Source organism: Arachis ipaensis, chromosome B05 (genome assembly GCF_000816755.2).
Source record: "Arachis ipaensis cultivar K30076 chromosome B05, Araip1.1, whole genome shotgun sequence".
Taxonomy (NCBI): domain Eukaryota; kingdom Viridiplantae; phylum Streptophyta; class Magnoliopsida; order Fabales; family Fabaceae; genus Arachis; species Arachis ipaensis.
In genome coordinates, this window is record NC_029789.2 from 3,348,171 (window position 1) to 3,368,380 (window position 20,210).

The 20,210-nt window shown below is 33.7% G+C and overlaps 1 long non-coding RNA gene across 3 annotated transcripts; it reads left to right on the plus strand.

Moving 5' to 3' along the window:
* LOC110271697 lies at positions 9,901–12,243 on the plus strand. 3 transcript variants are annotated; one of them, XR_002362278.1, is made up of 3 exons: positions 9,901–9,997; positions 10,084–10,228; positions 12,121–12,243. It is a non-coding gene; the product is annotated as an uncharacterized LOC110271697 (long non-coding RNA). The 3 variants fall into 3 exon arrangements; XR_002362277.1 differs by having other exon boundaries at positions 9,910–9,993; positions 12,107–12,243; XR_002362276.1 differs by having other exon boundaries at positions 9,914–9,993.

The following is a 20,210-nucleotide window of genomic DNA, read 5'->3' on the forward strand; positions in this document are numbered from 1 at the left end:
GGGGCATTAAGTATACTAGTGTGGAATTTGAATAAACTGTACGTAATCTAAATTTAAGTATTGCTTTAACAAAAAGAATAGTTATACGGATGCAGTCCCTATTTACATATAAGAAGTTAACAATATTATTTTATTTCTAATATGCAAATGTCACTCATAACTCATACCACAACTAACGGAAAAAACATTTAGCAGCCCCTGTGAGATAGTCCAATAACAATCATATAGCATAAATTATAATAATAGGGGTACTCAAATTAAATTAATTGTCTTATATGGTAACCTACAAAAAATAAGGTTCTAATAAGGAAGAATGGTGTACACCAGTGTCAGCATCATGCATGTATATATTATGATCTTAGTCAAACAGCCTATGCTGGGAATTGATATATTAAAGTGAATTAATCATGTATATTAATCAACATGGTTCAAATTCAGCTCAATCGGAACAAAAGCTATTTATTTATACCAAATCATATCAACAAAACAAACGGAATACATTTTTTGATTTCAAGGAAATTCATTTTTTAAAAAAGTATATGTATTAAATGAATGGGGTACCTTTGTTGCAGGATCATTACGATACTCAATGAACCACTTTCAATGCTCTCTAGGAATTCCCTCCGGGCACTGCTCAAGAGTCTGCTCAAGTGTCCTTGTTGGTTTGTAATGCGAGTCAAACAGCCTCCCCCTTATGTCCTTCCAAGACTTCCCCATTTGTTTCAAAAATGTTTTCTTGATTAAACCACTGCTATCCTGGAAGTGGAACATCTCCTGCGACGACAATGTCCAGCTGTTATAATTGCAAGTTGAAGGTTTGATATGATTAAACAATGCCAAAAGTCATTACCTTTATACAATCATTATAAACCCTGTCTTTGCCCCGCACCTTTGCCCAACTCTTTTCACAGATAGGAAATTTGCTGTAATCAGAACCCAGCGCTCCTATAATGCCACTCAACAGGCCAGCTCCATCTCCAACTGCCTGCAGTTCCTCATTGAACCTCAGGATGATCTTGCTACCATTAAGAGACCGCTCCATAGCCTCCCTCACACTCATTTTAGCTTGCTTGGTTATTCCTCCAGAATCTATCAATAAAGAAGAAAAAATATAATTATGTGCTCAATATGCCCCACATGTAAGGAGCATAACAAAATCATAAGCTGATCAATTAAAAAGATTTAAAGTTCAACACTTGTTACCAATGAGTTCCTCATTCGGACATGCATCTATCTTCTTGTACGCAATACCGAGATTTCGTATGATCCTCTTGGCATCGTGCAGTGAAGCCGGAATCTTTGCATGCTCAAAGGCCTCACACAATAGCTCTAGTATCATTCCGAATGCCTTGTCGCTCACGCCGCACATGCACTTTATATGGTATAGCCTGACCAAGAAAGCCAACTTCGAGAATTTCGCACAACCTGGATACAATTCCTGCTCTCCATCCTCAAGCAGCTCATCAAAATGACGGGCCGCCTGACTAAGTTCGCTGTACAAATAAGGCAACTCTTCGGCATCTCCCTCAAAATCTTTGTTGCTCGAGTCATCTTCATCGGCAACAGAACCTGGAAAGTTGAATGCCTCACGAACCATGTCGTGCATTGGATCTCGGTAGACGCTACCAGGGTCAGTTTCTTGTGTCTTAGTAGAACTCTCTCCTACGCGTCTCTCCCCATGATGTAACCAAAAAGTATACTTAGCAGGAAACGGTTTTAACAGAAAATGATCATAAGCATCCTCTCTAGTTTGGAATAGCCGGAACCCACACGAAGGACATGGACAATGTATCATCCCATCGGAGGATGCATTCGCAAATGCGAAATCCAAAAATTTGTTCAAGCCGGCCTTGTATTCGACACTACCTCGTGGCCTTGAGATCCAACTCTTATCTATATCTACTTTTATGATGTTCATATAAACGAATGAATAAAACTTTAATAAGGAAATACAAATAGAAAATATAAAAAAAAAAATTCGGACAAACTGTCCAACGGGATATATTAAAGGGAAAATTATTCTAAAGGACCGTTAGGAAGATTTAATTATTAAAAGGGACCTTTAATACCAAAATTATTAAGAAGGACTAAATTTTTTTATAATATTTAAGAAGAAGAATCAAATCTTTTATAATATTTTTTATTTTTGTGATCTTTATCCAACAAAAATAAAGACAAAAGATCATAAAAGTAATAAATAGATATTCATACATATCTATATAGCGTTGAGAATCAAATAACATATATTAAAGATTATAAAAAATAAATAAAAAAATAGTTAAGGATATATTTATCTCCTTATAATAAGATTTGGTTCTTCTTCTTAAATATTATAAAAAGATTTGGTTCTTTTTAATAATTTTAGTATTAAAGGTCCTTTTTAATAATTAACTCTTCCTAACGGGAGAGTAATATTCCATATTAATTCAATAAGTAATCCAAAAGAGAGAACGGGAGAATAACCTGGAAATGAAACATAAATAAAGGTACTTGTATCCGGGATAATAGATAGAATATAAATGGTATTAGGAAGGTTGCTTACTCATGGTCTAATTCTGCACTTTTAAAATATTACTGGAAGAAAAAATTTATGGTTCCGAAGCCAAAAAATGAAATGGAAAAGAAGAGCTTCCTTAAATAAAAGAAAAGGGAGGAAAAGAAGTTAGAGTGTAAAGATATAAAACACAAAAATATAAATAACAGATCACAGTGCATAAAAAAACAACAAAGCCTTTGAATCTATTCATGTCGAGAGTGAAATAAGTTGAAAAATATTTTGGTGAGCATCTTTTCCAACACCTCCAGCACTTGTTTCCCATCTTCCAAGTTGCCTTTGCATTTTGCGGTATCCTTATTTATTAGATTTTCAGTGATACACCCTGGCTAATCAAACTTCTCTATTACGTAATATTAACTAATATATATTTAATTAAATTCACAGCATATTTGGAAAATCATGGATTTCTCCTGAACTGAACTAATAAGACTTGATTATAGCTAACTAAATCTAAATAAGAACCACTAAGCTAGATGTATGTTATGGAATCATCCGAAGAAAAGCAGTTATGACAACCTAAAATTATGTACTTTATATGTAGTTTATTTTAGTGTAAGGGTGGAAAGTTGAAATTAAAATGGTCTCTTTACATTGCATATAAGATTTGTTCACATCAGCTGGTGCCAGTTGGTGTACATGTTTGGTGCATGTGCTTGTATGCAAACATTACAAATTATGTAACAAACAATGAAATTACTATTTACCCTCGTTAAAAAGATAAAATCTCATTCAGCATCCAAAGATAAGCATGAAGAACAATCAAGACGAGGGTCGAAAGATTGAATAAGAGGATTTTGAAGCTTAATTTGGTTCTCAGAAATTTATATATTTCATTTATTATCATTTTTTATATATACTAACGGTACACCTCAGTGAGATAAATCAAGGTTCCTGATATGAGAACTGTAACGAATTCATCATACAAATCATTAATCATAGTAAACAATATAAGGAAATGGCTAATGCATGTGGGAAGTGAGATCTCCAAAGAAATTGTAGCCACTGTATGTTACATAAAGAAAGCCATCTTCATCCTTCTCTTCATATATGGTAGAAATAATTGCTCCTGTAGGAGGAAGTACATTGTCCACTAAAATGAAAATGGCCTTTTCAGCACTTAACTATTGATATTATTACCAAAAGAGTATAACTAATACTCCACCTTAAATTTGTCATTTATCAGCTGAATAAAAAAAATCAATGACCATGATCACTGGCTAAGAACTAAGATGTAAATACACAATTCAAATGCAGTTCAACAAGAATTAATTTAGGTCCTATCACAATCTAAAGAAACATATCAAGTGAAGAAAAATATAGTAAGAAGTCTAATCGGCAGCTTTATTATATCATGGTGCATATATTAATATCAACCAAAGTTGATGTAAAATATTTCATTTGAAAGTAGCATACCGCTGCACTATCCTCAACTACACCATTGGAAAAACGACAACACTTGGTCATAAAAGTGAACACAATTTGATTAGTATACCCCAAAACAGCTCCATTAGTCATATTATATACACCTTGCTGTGTTATGTTTAGACTAACCCCTCAAAAGTTCTTCACTTTCAACTTATTGTAAGGCTACGTAAACAGCTATACTAGTCATATTATATTACCAAATCAAAGATTAATACTAAAGCGAACCAAATAGTACAAATCAAAGTAATCATGAACCAATTTGAAATATAATAAGTGCTAGAATCCCAACACAATCTTAGGGAACAAACTCGGTCAATGAAGTAACAGAAAAGAGAAACTCAATAAGGTCTTGAACAGAGCACTTTTTTTTGTGCTAAGGTTTTAAATAGAGCAAGAGGAAACAAAAATGTGATTAACAAAGCACAAAAGCTAAACTTAGTAACTAAGAATTCTAAAAAAAATGAAACTTTATAAGTAAACACGCAGAGTCCATATATAATATCTCCATTGTTTTTAATACTTGAAAAATTGACCAAAATCCTATCTTATGTAAACCAAGTTCTCTATCAATAATTAGTATATAAACCAGCCAAGCTAGCTAGCTGCGGAAACTAATTAAGTACTAATTTCAAGTTTCACATAAATAATAATACAAAGGAAACCTCTATATTCTGTTGCAATCTGTTGAACATAACAGGTACCAATCAGTCAAACTAAAAATAGAATAAAGACTCATGTATCTATATGTTTGTTAGAACTTAGTAACTTCTCTTGATGTCAACATTTAATTCATTAGTCAGAGTTTTTAGAAATTAGAATGTCACCAAATATACTATATTGTCAATTATCCAACAATATCCAAAACTCACATAATATTGCTTATTTCAATTTAATATTACTAATAATAGGCAAAAGATGCAGTGGTGAGAAGTTGTCAATGCAGGTAAGTATTGGTTATAACACACAGACAATATTATGGTTACATCAGGATCAAATCCTTCTTACTATAACCCTTTCCTAACTAGGAGAATGATCAATTCCACTACTCACATATGCAAAAGATGAATGGATGCAATATTAATAAATAAAATTTATCATAGTGGATTCAAATTTCCAAGCTTAGAGGCAGACCATAGATGCAGGATAGAATGCAAAGAGCACAATAGAGATCATTATGAAAACTGTAGCATTTGTATGTATTTCCAGTTCTGTACACGCACCTAAAAGAAATGATGACAACCACTTTGCATCTATATATCAGGATTAGCCCAGAACTTTATAACTAGATTAGTTTATTTAATTTGACAGTTTAAAAGCAGCATACACATGGAGGGGTTCAGTGATGGTTCAAAGGCTAATGGGATTTTCTTTTCTCTCATCCAAAATATTGCTCGATTCAATACAACTCACACGATTAACCTGCAAGTACAACTAACTACAGCCGATTTAAGAAGGAAATATAAATTTGATGATCGATCGTAAGAGAAAGGAGAAGAATAAAGCAATAATGAACAATCGAATGAGCATCAAAGAATCCGTAAAATTAAATCAATCCAATGGTATCAACATGCTTTTTTGTTCACTCAAACCACTCAACCTTGTTTCTCAACTCCACACTCATCACACAAAGCGAAAAGTACTCTATCTGTCTACACAATAAGAGATTGACTCAAGGGTGAGAGACAGACGATATTAACGTGAACCAATCAAGTCTCCATACTGAATATAAAAATTAACAGGGGAATTCATCCTTGATGATCATGGACAGAGGTATTATACTCTAATATTTATTATCTTTTGGAAGATAAACTTGCAATCTGCTAATTAGTCGTACTGAATGAAATTCCTAACTCGAAACCTCTTCAATTAGCCACAATTTATAGAAGATATAGACAAATACATGTTCAGAACACTGAACTAATAATGAAAACCAGAAGAAAAGCTCAATGTGGAAGAACAAACCGGTGAAAGGGGGAGGCAGTGATAGCCAGGATTCAAACACGGTGGAGGACGGTGTCGGGGTTTCACGCACTACCGATGAGATGCTCAACTTCGTCGCCGGTGATGGAACCACGGTTGGCCGCTGCGCAATTCGACGGCGAACACGGAAGCGTCGGGTGGAGTAGTAGATGGTACGCGGCTCTGCTCCCGCTCGTGTTTGGCGCGCTACCAAAATGAAGTGATGGGTTTATGCAAATTTGGGGGGAGGGGGGTTTCAATTAATGGCAGTAAAGTAAAAGGGGGAATTGAGTTAAGGAATTGAAACTCACCTAGCGGCGTTTCTGGGTGTACTCGCGGGTAGGTTGCGCCAGAGGGAGGTTGGGTGCTCTTCGCGCCTCTGCTCGTGTTTTCGTTCGCGCCAAGAGGTTAAGTGAAATCAGGAGGGTTAGTTGAAGATATATGCACCAAATTCGAAGTGGTTCGAACTGCACGGCTGATATCCAGGGACGTTTAGCAGTACCTGCCAGACCGCCGCTGACCTCTGCCGGGATCTTCTAAACTAGCGGCGTTTTTGGCTAGGGTCGTTGTTTCTCCGCCGCTAGGCTCCGCATCTGCTGTAGTGATATCTAGATCTGTTTGGTCAATATTTTTCTTTTTCAAATTTAAGTGCAAAACTTCTACTTTGTTTCCATTATATTTTTGTTGGTGTTTTTGTTTTTACTATTTCCTTTATGCAATTATTACGTTACACTGGGTGTTATATAACCAGATCTATAATTGAATAGTACGCAGTTAATCACACTATGTGAATACGAATAAAAATAAATCAGGAAAGAACAAAGTAAGCCTAGCAAGTAAATTAATACGTATTAAAACAAGTTCCATTTATCAACTTATCATACTTCAAACTTATTTTCTTAAGAATGCTATGCTAATTCGGCTATATAAATTGCAGCTAGGCCTAGGTCCATGCCCTTTTGGTATAATTCTAATAATGCTTTTGGTATAATTCAAATAGTTTTAATCATTCTTACAAAGCCAAAAGCTAATGTTTTTGTGCTTGACGTAGGCAAAAAGATGCATCCAAACAACATCTTTTATTTAAACTAAAAAATTATTCAATTCTTAAGTTCACCCACAAACATCTTTATGAAGTTATTTGGTGATTTTGGCACTCTGAATTTTTATTAGTGTTTGAAGTAAATGAAAAACGGAAATGTTTCATTTGAACAATTTTGGGGAAGCTATTTGTTTTGTGAAGCAATGCTATCTTGAGTCTTTTTAAAGCGAGTGATGATTTATAGATGTCAAACATTTTTCTAGGTGAATACTTGTCAATCACTGAAAATAATCCATGTTCTTGTTGCAAACTTTGTTGCTCTAATCTCAGGAAAACTAAATAATTTTCCCAAACTATATATGGGGGATAGATTTTGTGTTAGCACTTTGAGACCTGACGTAGTTGGAACTGTTGAAAATTTTCTAAGCGCTAAACTAAAAGTCGGTGGCAGGTTTTGGTTAGTGGTATTGGATAATGTGACAGATGAATATGGAAGTTGAAATAACCATGTATTATTATGGATCATGGAAGATGAACTAAGACACTTTCTATGTAGAATGTCTTGTGTCTCTGTCAATTATAGATTTATAGGCAAAGCAGCTCTTTTTCTCCAAGCATGCAGCTGTGGATTCTAATTTTGTACTATTATTCTTATTCTTATTTGGATTGGTTTCAACTCACTATTTAACACTTTAGTAATCTTAAATTCAGTGTTTCTGTGCTTTATGCTCTAAAGAGTGTACAGACCGTACAACATGTGTTACTTATGACTATGCGTACTCTCTCTCTCTCTCAAAAATAAAAATGTTTTCTAATATTTGTATATCTAGAATATCAGACGTTATTAAATAAGACAAAAATCGTGTTTTGTATTTTTATATAAATATTTTTAAAATTTAGCCAATTTTTCTATCACATCTTTTAAATCATAATAGTCGTTTGTAGAGTGTCTATACAATTTGTAGTATTCACAATATTCATTGCGGCTCCCCTCCTTTTATTCTTAATTAGATGTGGGGGAGGAAGCTTCTCGGTGTAGCAAATTTTTCTGTAGATGTCTACGAGAGAAACTCGTAGCGGAATGTAGTTGTAATACCTTTTGGGATTCTCAGATCCAACATCTCCTTTTCCGGCTTGACTCTTGCAACCTGCCGTTTTCTTCTATATTGATGTACTTTTCAGCTTGTTCTTGTACATCATTCAGGAAAGTCAGATGTCTTTTTGATATAGACTGGGAGAAGAGTCCTTCTCGGAGTCCATTGACTAGTCCCATTATTACTGCCTCAATAGGTAGGTCTTGTTTCCGACCTCCTATTTGACAACCATTCGAGAAAGCGAAGCAATAAGATTGTCCAAGTAGCTTTGTTAAGTCCATATTGTCAAATAGATTCATATGATTTTGACATTGATTAGTTTGAATGTTGTGTAGTTTGTGAATAGTTTGAACAATTTTTGTATAGTTTGTGAATATTCAATCCAATCTTATTATAAATTTTGTTTGCATAACTAAACTTCTATGAAACTGTCTTTACTGTATTCAAAAGCTGTCAATTACAGGTTCAAAAAAATCAAGGAAAACAAGACCAAACAAACTAATGCACCGAATTACTTTTATAATACACCTAAAAATAACCGGAATACACCCAAATTGTGTAAGACCCCTAATTTTGAAAAGTTATTAATTAATTATTTATGATCTATTATATTTATTTAAGATTATATTTTTAGAAATTTTTATACACAAATTGAGTAAATCCTTATTTACTATTTAGAGTCCTTTTAATTAAAAAATATAGCAAATATTTTATATGCTTTAATTTTAAATATTTAGATTTCTAACCTTACTTTATAAATAAAGGAGAATTAATTTACTTATCTCCAATTTTTGTTAAATTAGCATTTGAATGAAAATAATTTAAAAATTGTATTTAGAAGGTATTTTTGAGATGGATACTCTATATTTAATTTGGTTTTCAATTATTATTCTATTTTTATTTATTTTATAAAATTACATTATTATCCCTATTTTTATTTAAATTTCCTAATCTACCCCACACCACCCCAAACCCTAACATTACACTCACCTCACCCCACTCACCCCACACCCACGGTTATATTGTTCTATTTTTATTTATTTTATAAAATTACATTATTATCCCTATTTTTATTTAAATTTCCTAATCTACCCCACACCACCCCAAACCCTAACATTACACTCACCTCACCCCACTCACCCCACACCCACGGCGCACACACAAAACTCACCCACACTCACAGTAAAGAATAGAAAGAAGAAAAAAGAAAGAAAAGGGAGTGAGGGTTGCGAGAGAAGAGGGTGGATCCGAGAGAGGGAGAGCGCCGGGAAAGAGAGGGCCGCTCTACTGTCGCCGCCCGAAATAGAGGGCGCCAGCGGAGAAGAAGAGGGGAGGGAGCCACGCCACCACCATCCAGCCCGTCGCGCCGCTGCCACGGTGCTGTCGTGGTCGCCGAGAAGAGAAGAGAGGGAGAAGAGGAAGGAGAGCCAGTAGCCAGGGGAAGGAGCCTCGTGCGTCACTGTCATTGTTGCCCGCCATCACCCTCACCGCGTATCGCCGCCGTTGAGCTGCTGCGCGTAGCCAGGAGTCGTCGCTGTCGCCGTCTTGGAGCCATCAACGTCGCCGAGCCGCACATCATCACTGTCGCGAACCGCGAATAGAGGAGGGGGACAGAGACGCTTTCGCGAGGGAGCTGCCGTCGTGGAGGAGCCGCCGCTGTCAGATCCGCCGCTGCCGAAGCTCTACGCCACCTGAGCCGCTGGAAACCGCCACTAAAGTCCTTTTTTCTGGTTAAGCCTCATCGTCTCTGAAACCCTTGAAATCAGTATTCCGTAATAGCCTATTAGAGTAAATGAGATTATGGTAATGTAGTGCTGAGTTGTGGTTCTTGCATGCTGAGTGCAGTACCCGTGCATGCGACATCAAGTTACCGCGTCGTCAACGGAATCGCCGCCGTTCTGTTTTCCCGGATACTCGTAGGTTCAGTAAGCCTTTTTCTGTTATGATTTCTTTTAGTCACTATTCTGTGATATATTTTTAAGGTCCTTGCAATGTTAATGCTTTAGGTTGAGTTCAGTTCTTATGTGCCGTGGTTAAAGTTGCTGTGTTTGCTGTGAAAGAAATTAGGGTTGAGGCCTAAGTTGCCGTTGATTTCAGGCTGAGCAAAAAGAGTTCAGTTGACACATGTGGGTTATGGTTTTGCTTATCAAGGTAGGGGTCTTTTCAAAGAACTTAATTTTATGATTTGGAGTTGTTATAAATGGATATTAATGTGATAAATGTATTTTTGGTGATTGTACAAGCCTTATGTATTGCTGAGCTGTTTTGTGATGAACGTATTTGTGGTTGGATTGGATTGTTATTTGATTTGGTTATATGTTTGGTTGCTGAAATATTTCATTACCATTTGGAAAACGAGTTTGGTTCATTGAAAATGGATTGAGTTTGGATTTGATTTCTTGAATTATGAGAAGGGTATGAATTTTTGAAATTAGTCTGATTTTAAACTGATTAGGTTTTGAACCGTGGAAGGGGTTGTATACTGTTTTGGTTGGGACCCGAAATGGGTGGCAAAGTCCAAGTTTTAGGGGAGATGCTGCCGAAATTTTATGAAATTCAAGATTTTGTTCTAAAATATGATTTAGAAAAGGATTGGATTCGAGAGGTTCTATTGTTTGGTTCTTGATTTATTAAGAAACAGGTGATTCAAGTTTAATCTTTAAGGAAAGCTTATGTTTTAAGTTTTATTTAAATATGAGGGGACCTATGTTTTGCGGTTTGGTCAAAGAAGTACCTTTGGAGGAGTTTTAGCGGATTTTAAAGGAAATTGACCTTTGATTACTTAATTTCGCATTGCTTTTGAAGTATTCTTTAAATTTTAACTAAACAAATCCGAGCCTTTGGAAAAGTTTCCGATTTAAGAATGAAAAGAAATTGGGTTTTTGGACTTAAATAATGTTGGTTTTGAAACTGGTTCGGAACTTTTGGCCTACATGCCTTGGTTTTGGTTTTAAGTCTCCATTTTAAATGATTTTAGTTTGGGTAATTATAATTCCGAGGATTTCTAAAGAGTTTAAGAAGTGAGGCAGGTTATTCTTCCCTAAAATCTTGTGTCTTCACAAAGAAAGCTCCGTTTTAAGGTGATGATTGAAAGTCTCTTGGAAGTTTTGTAAAATGTTATATTAAGCGACTAAGATTTGAAAAGGAATTGATTTTGAGAAAAGTTGAATTATGAGTTTGAAGAGATTTGAGAAATAAAAAGTGACTTATGGCTTTAATAATGATTGGTTTGATATGAATTGTTAATGAAATGCGGAAATGATGATGGATGAATGATTATGAATAAACATATGTGGCTTCTGCACGTTTATCTGAGATACGAGTTCCCTGGGTAAAGAACCATGGCTTGCCACCACGTGTTCCAGGTTGGATCTCGATACTCTGTTGACCCTACGTTGTAAGGGTGACCAGACACGTATAAATTTCCGGGTATGGATAGCCCCCAGTGAGTGGTTTGAATGATGTATGAATGTAAAATCTATGCATAAACTCATAGGGATGCGCGACAGGGGACAGTCTAAGGACAATTCAGACTTGTCGGGTTGGTTGGATAACCGACAGATGAGCCTCATCAGCCATAGGACAGGCATGCATCATATGCATTTGTATGCTTTGTTTGGGTTTAAACTTGTTTGGGTTTACCTAATTGCTAAACTGTTCTTAGCTGCTACTTGAACTGTTTGCTGTAATTGCTACCTACTTGTGTTTTCCTTGTCTGTCTCGCCTGTGTTTGTCCTGACATGCTACATTTGAGAATGAACTTTGGTGCTGAATTAATGATTGTGTTGTTGATTGTGTGGTTGGTTTCTGATTGAGATTTTCTTTTAAGAAAGGAAAGGTTTTGGATTTCTGAAAGATTAAACATTGTTTTTTTGAAAAAGTTTTGAATGTTTAATTATTGGTTTTTAAAAGATTCATAAGGCAATGATAATCACTGAGCTTGAAAACAGTTTTCTTATTAAATATCTTCTTGTGACAACTTTGAAACTCCGTGGTGAGACCGTGTGGTTAGGTTCTTACCCTCTACAGCTTTACCTTTTCAGAAACCGGAAGAAGAAGCATTAAGAGGAGTTATACTGCATTTGGTTTATATATTATTGAATTAATTAGGTTATTCTCTTCCCTCGTCTTTGTTATTACAATTTTGTAAGAGGGATAGGAGTTGTATATTTTATATATATTATATTATAAGATATTATGTAAGAAGTCTTGTATTTGAATCTATGTGTTTGTTTTTTTTTAGATAAAGTTTTTATTTCTGATTAAAAAAGAAATCAGCGATACGGTGTTGAGTCACAGGCTCCTAGTTTAATATTAAGTATATATATAAGGTAGTCGTAATACTTCTTGCTATCAAAGTGGCGCAGCCGGAAGCGTGACTTTCTGGTAGTGAGGGTGTTATATTATGGTATCAGAGCGGTCCTTCCTGTAGAGCCTGAGGAATGGACCATCTATGCTTCAATTGCATACTCTGAGCGTTTGTCATGTAGTAGGTCTCGTTCAAATAATGAGAATTAGAGCTTTATGCACATGACAGTCTATTGATTAACGCCATTAGTCTTGCATTGCATCATTCCTGGTATTAAGTTTGGCCGGCTTAACACTAGTGGATTATGTACATGGAAACACCAATGGGTTAACATAGACAATATGTGAGTTATAGGTAACGTGAGTCACGGGTTTTGGGGAACGTTAGAATCTATTTCTCGAAGTTACTCAGTTCGGTGTCTTGAACTCTGTGTATGTCATGTGACTTATTCTCCCATAAGTTTACCTTGGAATCCACAATTGTTATTTCTTTTGGGAAGTAAATTGATGTTTTCTCAATCCTATTCTTCTGTTCATATGCTGCCTCATTTGATTTTAATCGCATATGTCTGCTTAACGTCCTTGGGGTGTTTGTCTTTCTTTGTTTGAACTCTTCTTTTGATCCATGTATTATTTGGTACAACTTTGAACTTATTTTGATGCAGTGTATTCCTTTAAGCTCATATTTCGAATTTTGTTTTTTTTTTATTTTAAAGGCGTGATTTAATTTTTCTTACTTGACTATTCTTGAAACCTTTATAAAATTGTTTTTGATTTGATATGATCTTCTCCATATAAAGCTTTAAAAAAAATCTTTTATGCCGTTAAAAAAAAAACTATTTACCCCCAATAACTCACCAGTTCTTTTACTGGTTTATAAAAATATACTTATTTTAAAACATATGTATGCAACTTGATTTTTTAACAACTATATTACAATTTTTATGAATATTTTTGCTTGATTATGTATTCAGATACTCTTCAAAGGAAGATTTTTGTCTCTTTCTAGTTGATTTTCGTTTAATAAACTTCACTTGATCTATTTTTAATTCGAATTTGGTTTAGCATCACACGTTAATTAAGCATTATTTGCTCTTTTGAAAATATTGGGTTCATATCTCCCCTTTCAAGAACGGACCAATTCCTTTTTGAGCCTTTTACTTCTATGGATGTCATATTTGACTCTGTATTTAATTACTCTCTTATTTTTGTGAAAGTCACCGTTAGTCTTAATTTTCCTTCTTTTATGAATCTCACACTCATCCGACTCAGCTTGACCTTGTTTCTATCTAATGCACTGTTTACCCTCTTAATTGTCTTTCTTTAGTCAAAGGTTTTTTCTTGAGAATTTTCTATTATTGAATTGTCTTTTCTTGTGCGTTTTGTATTCCTTCATGAGACTAATTTCCAACACAAACAGCAACATCTAAAAAATATATATAAAAAAAGGGAATGTCAAAAACAAGAGCATCCAAAATACATGCAAAAATATTCATCGGTACACCAAGATAAAGTCACTCTACACTCCAAAACCTGTCCTATACTACTGAATCTCTGAACTGATAATTCATAATATGTCCATGATATTAACTGAAATTTGATTGCACCATTGATCTGCCATAAAAAAGGTTCAATTGCGAAAAAATAAACTCACATATTAGTAAAACTATTAACAATAATAAACTGTTTAAAGAACGTCACTTTTACCTCGCTTAGAGCTTTCGTCCTCTTTTTCTTTAAAGCATTTGCAATCTATTTTTCCATCTTTGAACCTATTCTATCTTTGGGTTATCCTCTTGTTCTCACCCGTGGAGGGCTTTAAAGCTTGTTAATAGCCTCCAAGATAGCATTTCGTGAGATAACAAACATTTTTCGTTGTTTTTGGCTTTGTGTTCTTGCATCTCAACCATGGCATTATTGTAAGCATGGTGCATAATAGCAGTGAGCTCCTCGGATTCTGATGCAAATTCCCATATATTCTACAAACGAAACACCAATTTATCAAATCACTTGCTTTTTTGCTCCAACAGAGGCTCGTCGTGGCTGCTCTTGATGTGTGTGTGTCTCCTATTTATTTTCTTGTTTCATCGTTTCAATATGTATCTCGGTGACACTTTGTTTACTCGTTCAAAGCTTAACACGCTTAGAGCGTGGTGGCACAATTTCCCTCTTTACTCGAATAATAAGCACTGGCATTTAACTTTGGCTGTTACAGCGTCGTATGTAACCGCAAACTTGTTGAATGTTGAGTTGGAAACTTGTTCTTCAACTTCATATACCGTATAACCTAGAGCAGAGTTCTTTGATCTTGTGATACAATTCACCTTTCCTCTAAATTGTGCTTGGACTTTCCTAAACCTGTTGTGAGTATACACGTGTTGAAACTGAGCTTCTATTGAGGATTTTTTTGTACACAGTATAATGGTATGAAAATCTGCAGCATCCGATTCTCTCTCTCTTTGCTCCTTGCTTCCTAGGCAATTGTCGTATTGTTTGCTGAATTGGATAAGTGAGTTGTTCCGCATAATGAACTTGTTAAAAAAAGCATGCATGCTCTTGCTCATTTGTGTGCTTCTCATTCCGGCCCAGAAGTGGTGATCGTGATAAACTAAAATCCATATATGACGGTCTTCGTAAAGTTCTACAAAAAATACCTAAATCAGAACTAGGATACACCCAAAAGCTTGTAATGTACACCTCTGCTGTAGATTTTAAAAAACAACATTACCTGAAAGCCACTTGTTGTCCCCAAGATCATACTTCATCAGAAAATCATTCCAATTCCTATCGAATGATTCTTTCCTAAGAGAGTTCCAAACAACATGGCTCATCTCTTATTCGATTTCTTGGTGTCTCTTGTAACCGTTTAATTTGCTTGGAATCTTCTTCATGATGTGCCAAATACACCAACGGTGAATTATTGTGAGCATACAAGCCTCGATGACCCTTTGCATCGATGCGCATTAATCGGTGAGATTGCCTTTCGGAGCATTTCCTCCCATGCAACGAAGCCAATATTTGAATGATTGAGTATCCTCATTTTTTATCAAAGCGCATCCCAGAAGTGTTGAGTGACTGTGGTGATTCACCCTGACAAAAGAATCAAAATCCATATTATACCTGATTACGATGAAACAGAAACAAAATCGTTAAATACACCCAAATAATCTCTCTCTACACCCAAAAACATGCAATGTACACATCTGCTGCAGATTTAAAAACCTGGACAGCATAAACTAGAACAAAATATTACCTGTTTGTATTATAGGTGGTATCGAATGAAATAACATCTCCAAAATACTCACAAGCGGCCTTGCTCCTTGCGTCCACACAAAAGACAATCTTAATCGACTGATCGTTCTCGAGTTTGAGCTCGAAAAAGAAATTCTGATTCTTCTATTTTATTTTAATAAGTATTTTCGAATTCTTTTGCATCCTCTAGTTTCGAAACATTCTGCACTTCTCTCGTGATGTAATTTCTCACATCTTTTTTGATAAAATTTAACTCGCGGTGACCCCTGGCTGCTGCGACAAATGATTGGTATGTTTTGCTTGGTCTGATTTTGGCTTCCTCGTTATGATCTATTGTACGACGCGGACATGCTTAGTTCCCTGTGATGTTTGAGTATCTCTGCTTGATTTGCACAACAGGAGTGTGAATGGTGCAACACGACCTTCGAAATGATCCAAACACCGATGTTCTTCAATATGTGCATATAAATTCTTGAGGGACAATTTAATCCTGCTGGGGGTTTGTCTTCTCCGTCGAAGATATTTTTTATTTCTATTTCCCCTCTCTGCTACGTGTAACCAATTGGTTCTTAATTTTGTTTTCTTTTTTATTTGTGCTTCGAACTCTTGTAGAAAAACCTGCAGGTTTCGAATAATCCTTGTAGTATTTTGCAGCATCTTCAAGCGTCTTAAAAGTCATCCCATTGGGAACAAAGTGCTCATCAACATCGCAGAGAAATTGTAAAATACACCTAAAAAAGTCCACAATACACCATATCAAAGCTAGCATAAACTATAGAATGGAGCTACAACTATAAAACCATCATAAAAAATAACAAAATATCATATTCATGACTCATGGTCAAACTAGAAGAATACAATTGAAATAATAAGACAATTCACCCTTGATCTGAAAAAGTCAGAACCTGTAAATACACCCAAACTTTTCTATTTTACACCCAAATATTCCTGATTTATACTCGAAAGTCTAATATAAAATACAACAGATTCATCAGAACTACTACATTATATACAATTCAAACAATCAACAATGAACAGCAAATTTTACAGGCAAGGTTCACAACATTATTCACCTCCAGAAATCATAAACTACTAACAAAAATATTAACTGGAATTGAACCACACTCCAGAGACTTAATTGGATTCAAATTCAAATTTCACTTCGCTCTGGTTGAGTTGGCAATCTGAACTTGAATAATTCGTTATCTGCAAAACAATTTCAGAGCTTGATTTCAAAACAATTTTTCAGAGCTTGATTTTAAAACAATGGAAATCGAAAAGAACGAAAGAGAACGCAGAGAGAAACGCATGAAAGAGAATGCAGAGAGAAGGCACAAAAAACGCAGAGAAAATTCGAAAAAGAAACAGAAATCCTTTCGAAAAAGGAAGTTATATATTTGCGCGTTGATTAAAAAATATGTTAAATTAGGAGGCGCGTGGAATAGACGTGATAGAAGAGGCGTGTCTGAAGTGAAATAAGAGTATATAGACTTGTATGACTTGTATGAGTGAAACGCTTATATATAAAGAATAATTGTTATTTTAAATGAATTTAAAAAGTTAATTAAATAAAAAAGTAATAGAAAATATGTATTATATATTTTGTCCTTTTTGTCATTTTACATCTAAGCATATTTTATTTTGACTAAATTATCAAAATAATATTATTCTCTTTAAATAAAATTATTTTGACAAAAGAATATTCAAACACAAATTACATTAATATTAATCTAACTAATTTAATCAAAATTAATTCTACAAAAACTCGTTAACACTAACATAGTAACATACATCTGTTTGCAAAACGCTAATCTATTCGTTATGATCCATTTACATTCTACTAGTTTATGGTCAAAGATTTACGCTAATGTTTATGACTAATGACTAATGAGTACTCAGCTTTACGCTATAATATCAAAATTTAAATCATTGAATTACGTTATTTTGGTCTTGATAATTATGTGTACTCAACTTTAGATATTTCAAAACATTAATAGACATGTAATTTAATACTAAAAGCTTTTTATGCTTCAAAATTTAACTTTAACTTTGGTAAATGATCCGTAAACTTTTCACACACATGCATGCATCTAAAAGGTTATAATTTAATACTAAAAGCTTTTTATGCTTCAAAATTTAACTTTAATTTTGGTAAATGATCCGTAAACTTTTCACACACATCCATGCATCTAAAAGGTTGATTAGTGTCGAGAGTTGTGTTGTGGAAAATATATAAAAGTAGAACCGGATGAAAACGGTTTACCGAAGCTCGTTTAATATCATGATCGAAATAAAAATTTGAATGCTAAAGTAAAAAATTGCATTAAAACCAATTTTTAATATAAGATTATCTTATTCCCACTTCTAAATTCTAAGGTGATTAAGGGGGTTATTAGATTAAAAGAGAATAAAGACTCAATTCTAAAATGCTACTTGTACTGAAAATCTAACTATATATTTTAATTTTCATATTCGAAATAATTTGACCCGCTTAATATATATGCCTTCCGCATATTCCATTATGAACAATTAACTTCCAAACCCCACAATTTTGAAAAATTAGAAATATATAAATCAATCAATTTTTTTGCTTAGAAAGAATAGCCTATTATTATCTTCCAAATTTTGTAGATTTATCATTTGTAGAGGCTTGTATCCAATGTGCAAAGCTTGTGCTGATCGTGGTGTCATAATGATGCCTAAGACTAATTTTTTTTTTTGTAAAATTTTGGGGTTAAATAAAAATAATTAAAATTTTAAAAATTAAATTGAAATTCACTTACAAATTTAAGGATCAAATTGAATGTCATTTCTTTTTTTATTACTCTTCTGACATGATTGTGTGATTGTGTTGTGAGAATATTATCAGTTCCTCACACATAAATTTATTTTAGCCCACAAATAAAAAACATTTTCGTGGAATTTGCCATGAGGTCTGGTGATCCAAATTAAAAAATATTAATATTAAACTAGTTAAATGACATGATTACATGGGTATCTTGGGTTCCTCATCTTTGTCTAGCCTTTCACCAAGGAATATCCAACTTTTAATGATTATGATACAATAATATAATCTACCAGAATCTTTTAAGAGTCTTCCTGTTAGAAATCACACCAAAGCCTGACCCACAAAACTAATTAAGCTACATATTTGCATATTTACTTTTATCAATTTAAATTTTATACACCTAAGTTTTCTCCCAAATCTTGGATCGAATACTTTTGGTTATCGGTGAATTTTTATTATTCTAAAAATTTTAATAATTATTCATGTTTTTTGTTATTTTTAATAATTTTTTAATATATGTATAAAATACATTTTTATTATTTCAAAACATTAATAGACATGTAATTTAATACTAAAAGCTTTTTATGCTTCAAAATTTAACTTTAATTTTGGTAAATGATCCGTAAACTTTTCACACACATCCATGCATCTAAAAGGTTGATTAGTGTCGAGAGTTGTGTTGTGGAAAATATATAAAAGTAGAACCGGATGAAAACGGTTTACCGAAGCTCGTTTAATATCATGATCGAAATAAAAATTTGAATGCTAAAGTAAAAAATTGCATTAAAACCAATTTTTAATATAAGATTATCTTATTCCCACTTCTAAATTCTAAGGTGATTAAGGGGGTTATTAGATTAAAAGAGAATAAAGACTCAATTCTAAAATGCTACTTGTACTGAAAATCTAACTATATATTTTAATTTTCATATTCGAAATAATTTGACCCGCTTAATATATATGCCTTCCGCATATTCCATTATGAACAATTAACTTCCAAACCCCACAATTTTGAAAAATTAGAAATATATAAATCAATCAATTTTTTTGCTTAGAAAGAATAGCCTATTATTATCTTCCAAATTTTGTAGATTTATCATTTGTAGAGGCTTGTATCCAATGTGCAAAGCTTGTGCTGATCGTGGTGTCATAATGATGCCTAAGACTAATTTTTTTTTTTGTAAAATTTTGGGGTTAAATAAAAATAATTAAAATTTTAAAAATTAAATTGAAATTCACTTACAAATTTAAGGATCAAATTGAATGTCATTTCTTTTTTTATTACTCTTCTGACATGATTGTGTGATTGTGTTGTGAGAATATTATCAGTTCCTCACACATAAATTTATTTTAGCCCACAAATAAAAAACATTTTCGTGGAATTTGCCATGAGGTCTGGTGATCCAAATTAAAAAATATTAATATTAAACTAGTTAAATGACATGATTACATGGGTATCTTGGGTTCCTCATCTTTGTCTAGCCTTTCACCAAGGAATATCCAACTTTTAATGATTATGATACAATAATATAATCTACCAGAATCTTTTAAGAGTCTTCCTGTTAGAAATCACACCAAAGCCTGACCCACAAAACTAATTAAGCTACATATTTGCATATTTACTTTTATCAATTTAAATTTTATACACCTAAGTTTTCTCCCAAATCTTGGATCGAATACTTTTGGTTATCGGTGAATTTTTATTATTCTAAAAATTTTAATAATTATTCATGTTTTTTGTTATTTTTAATAATTTTTTAATATATGTATAAAATACATTTTTAT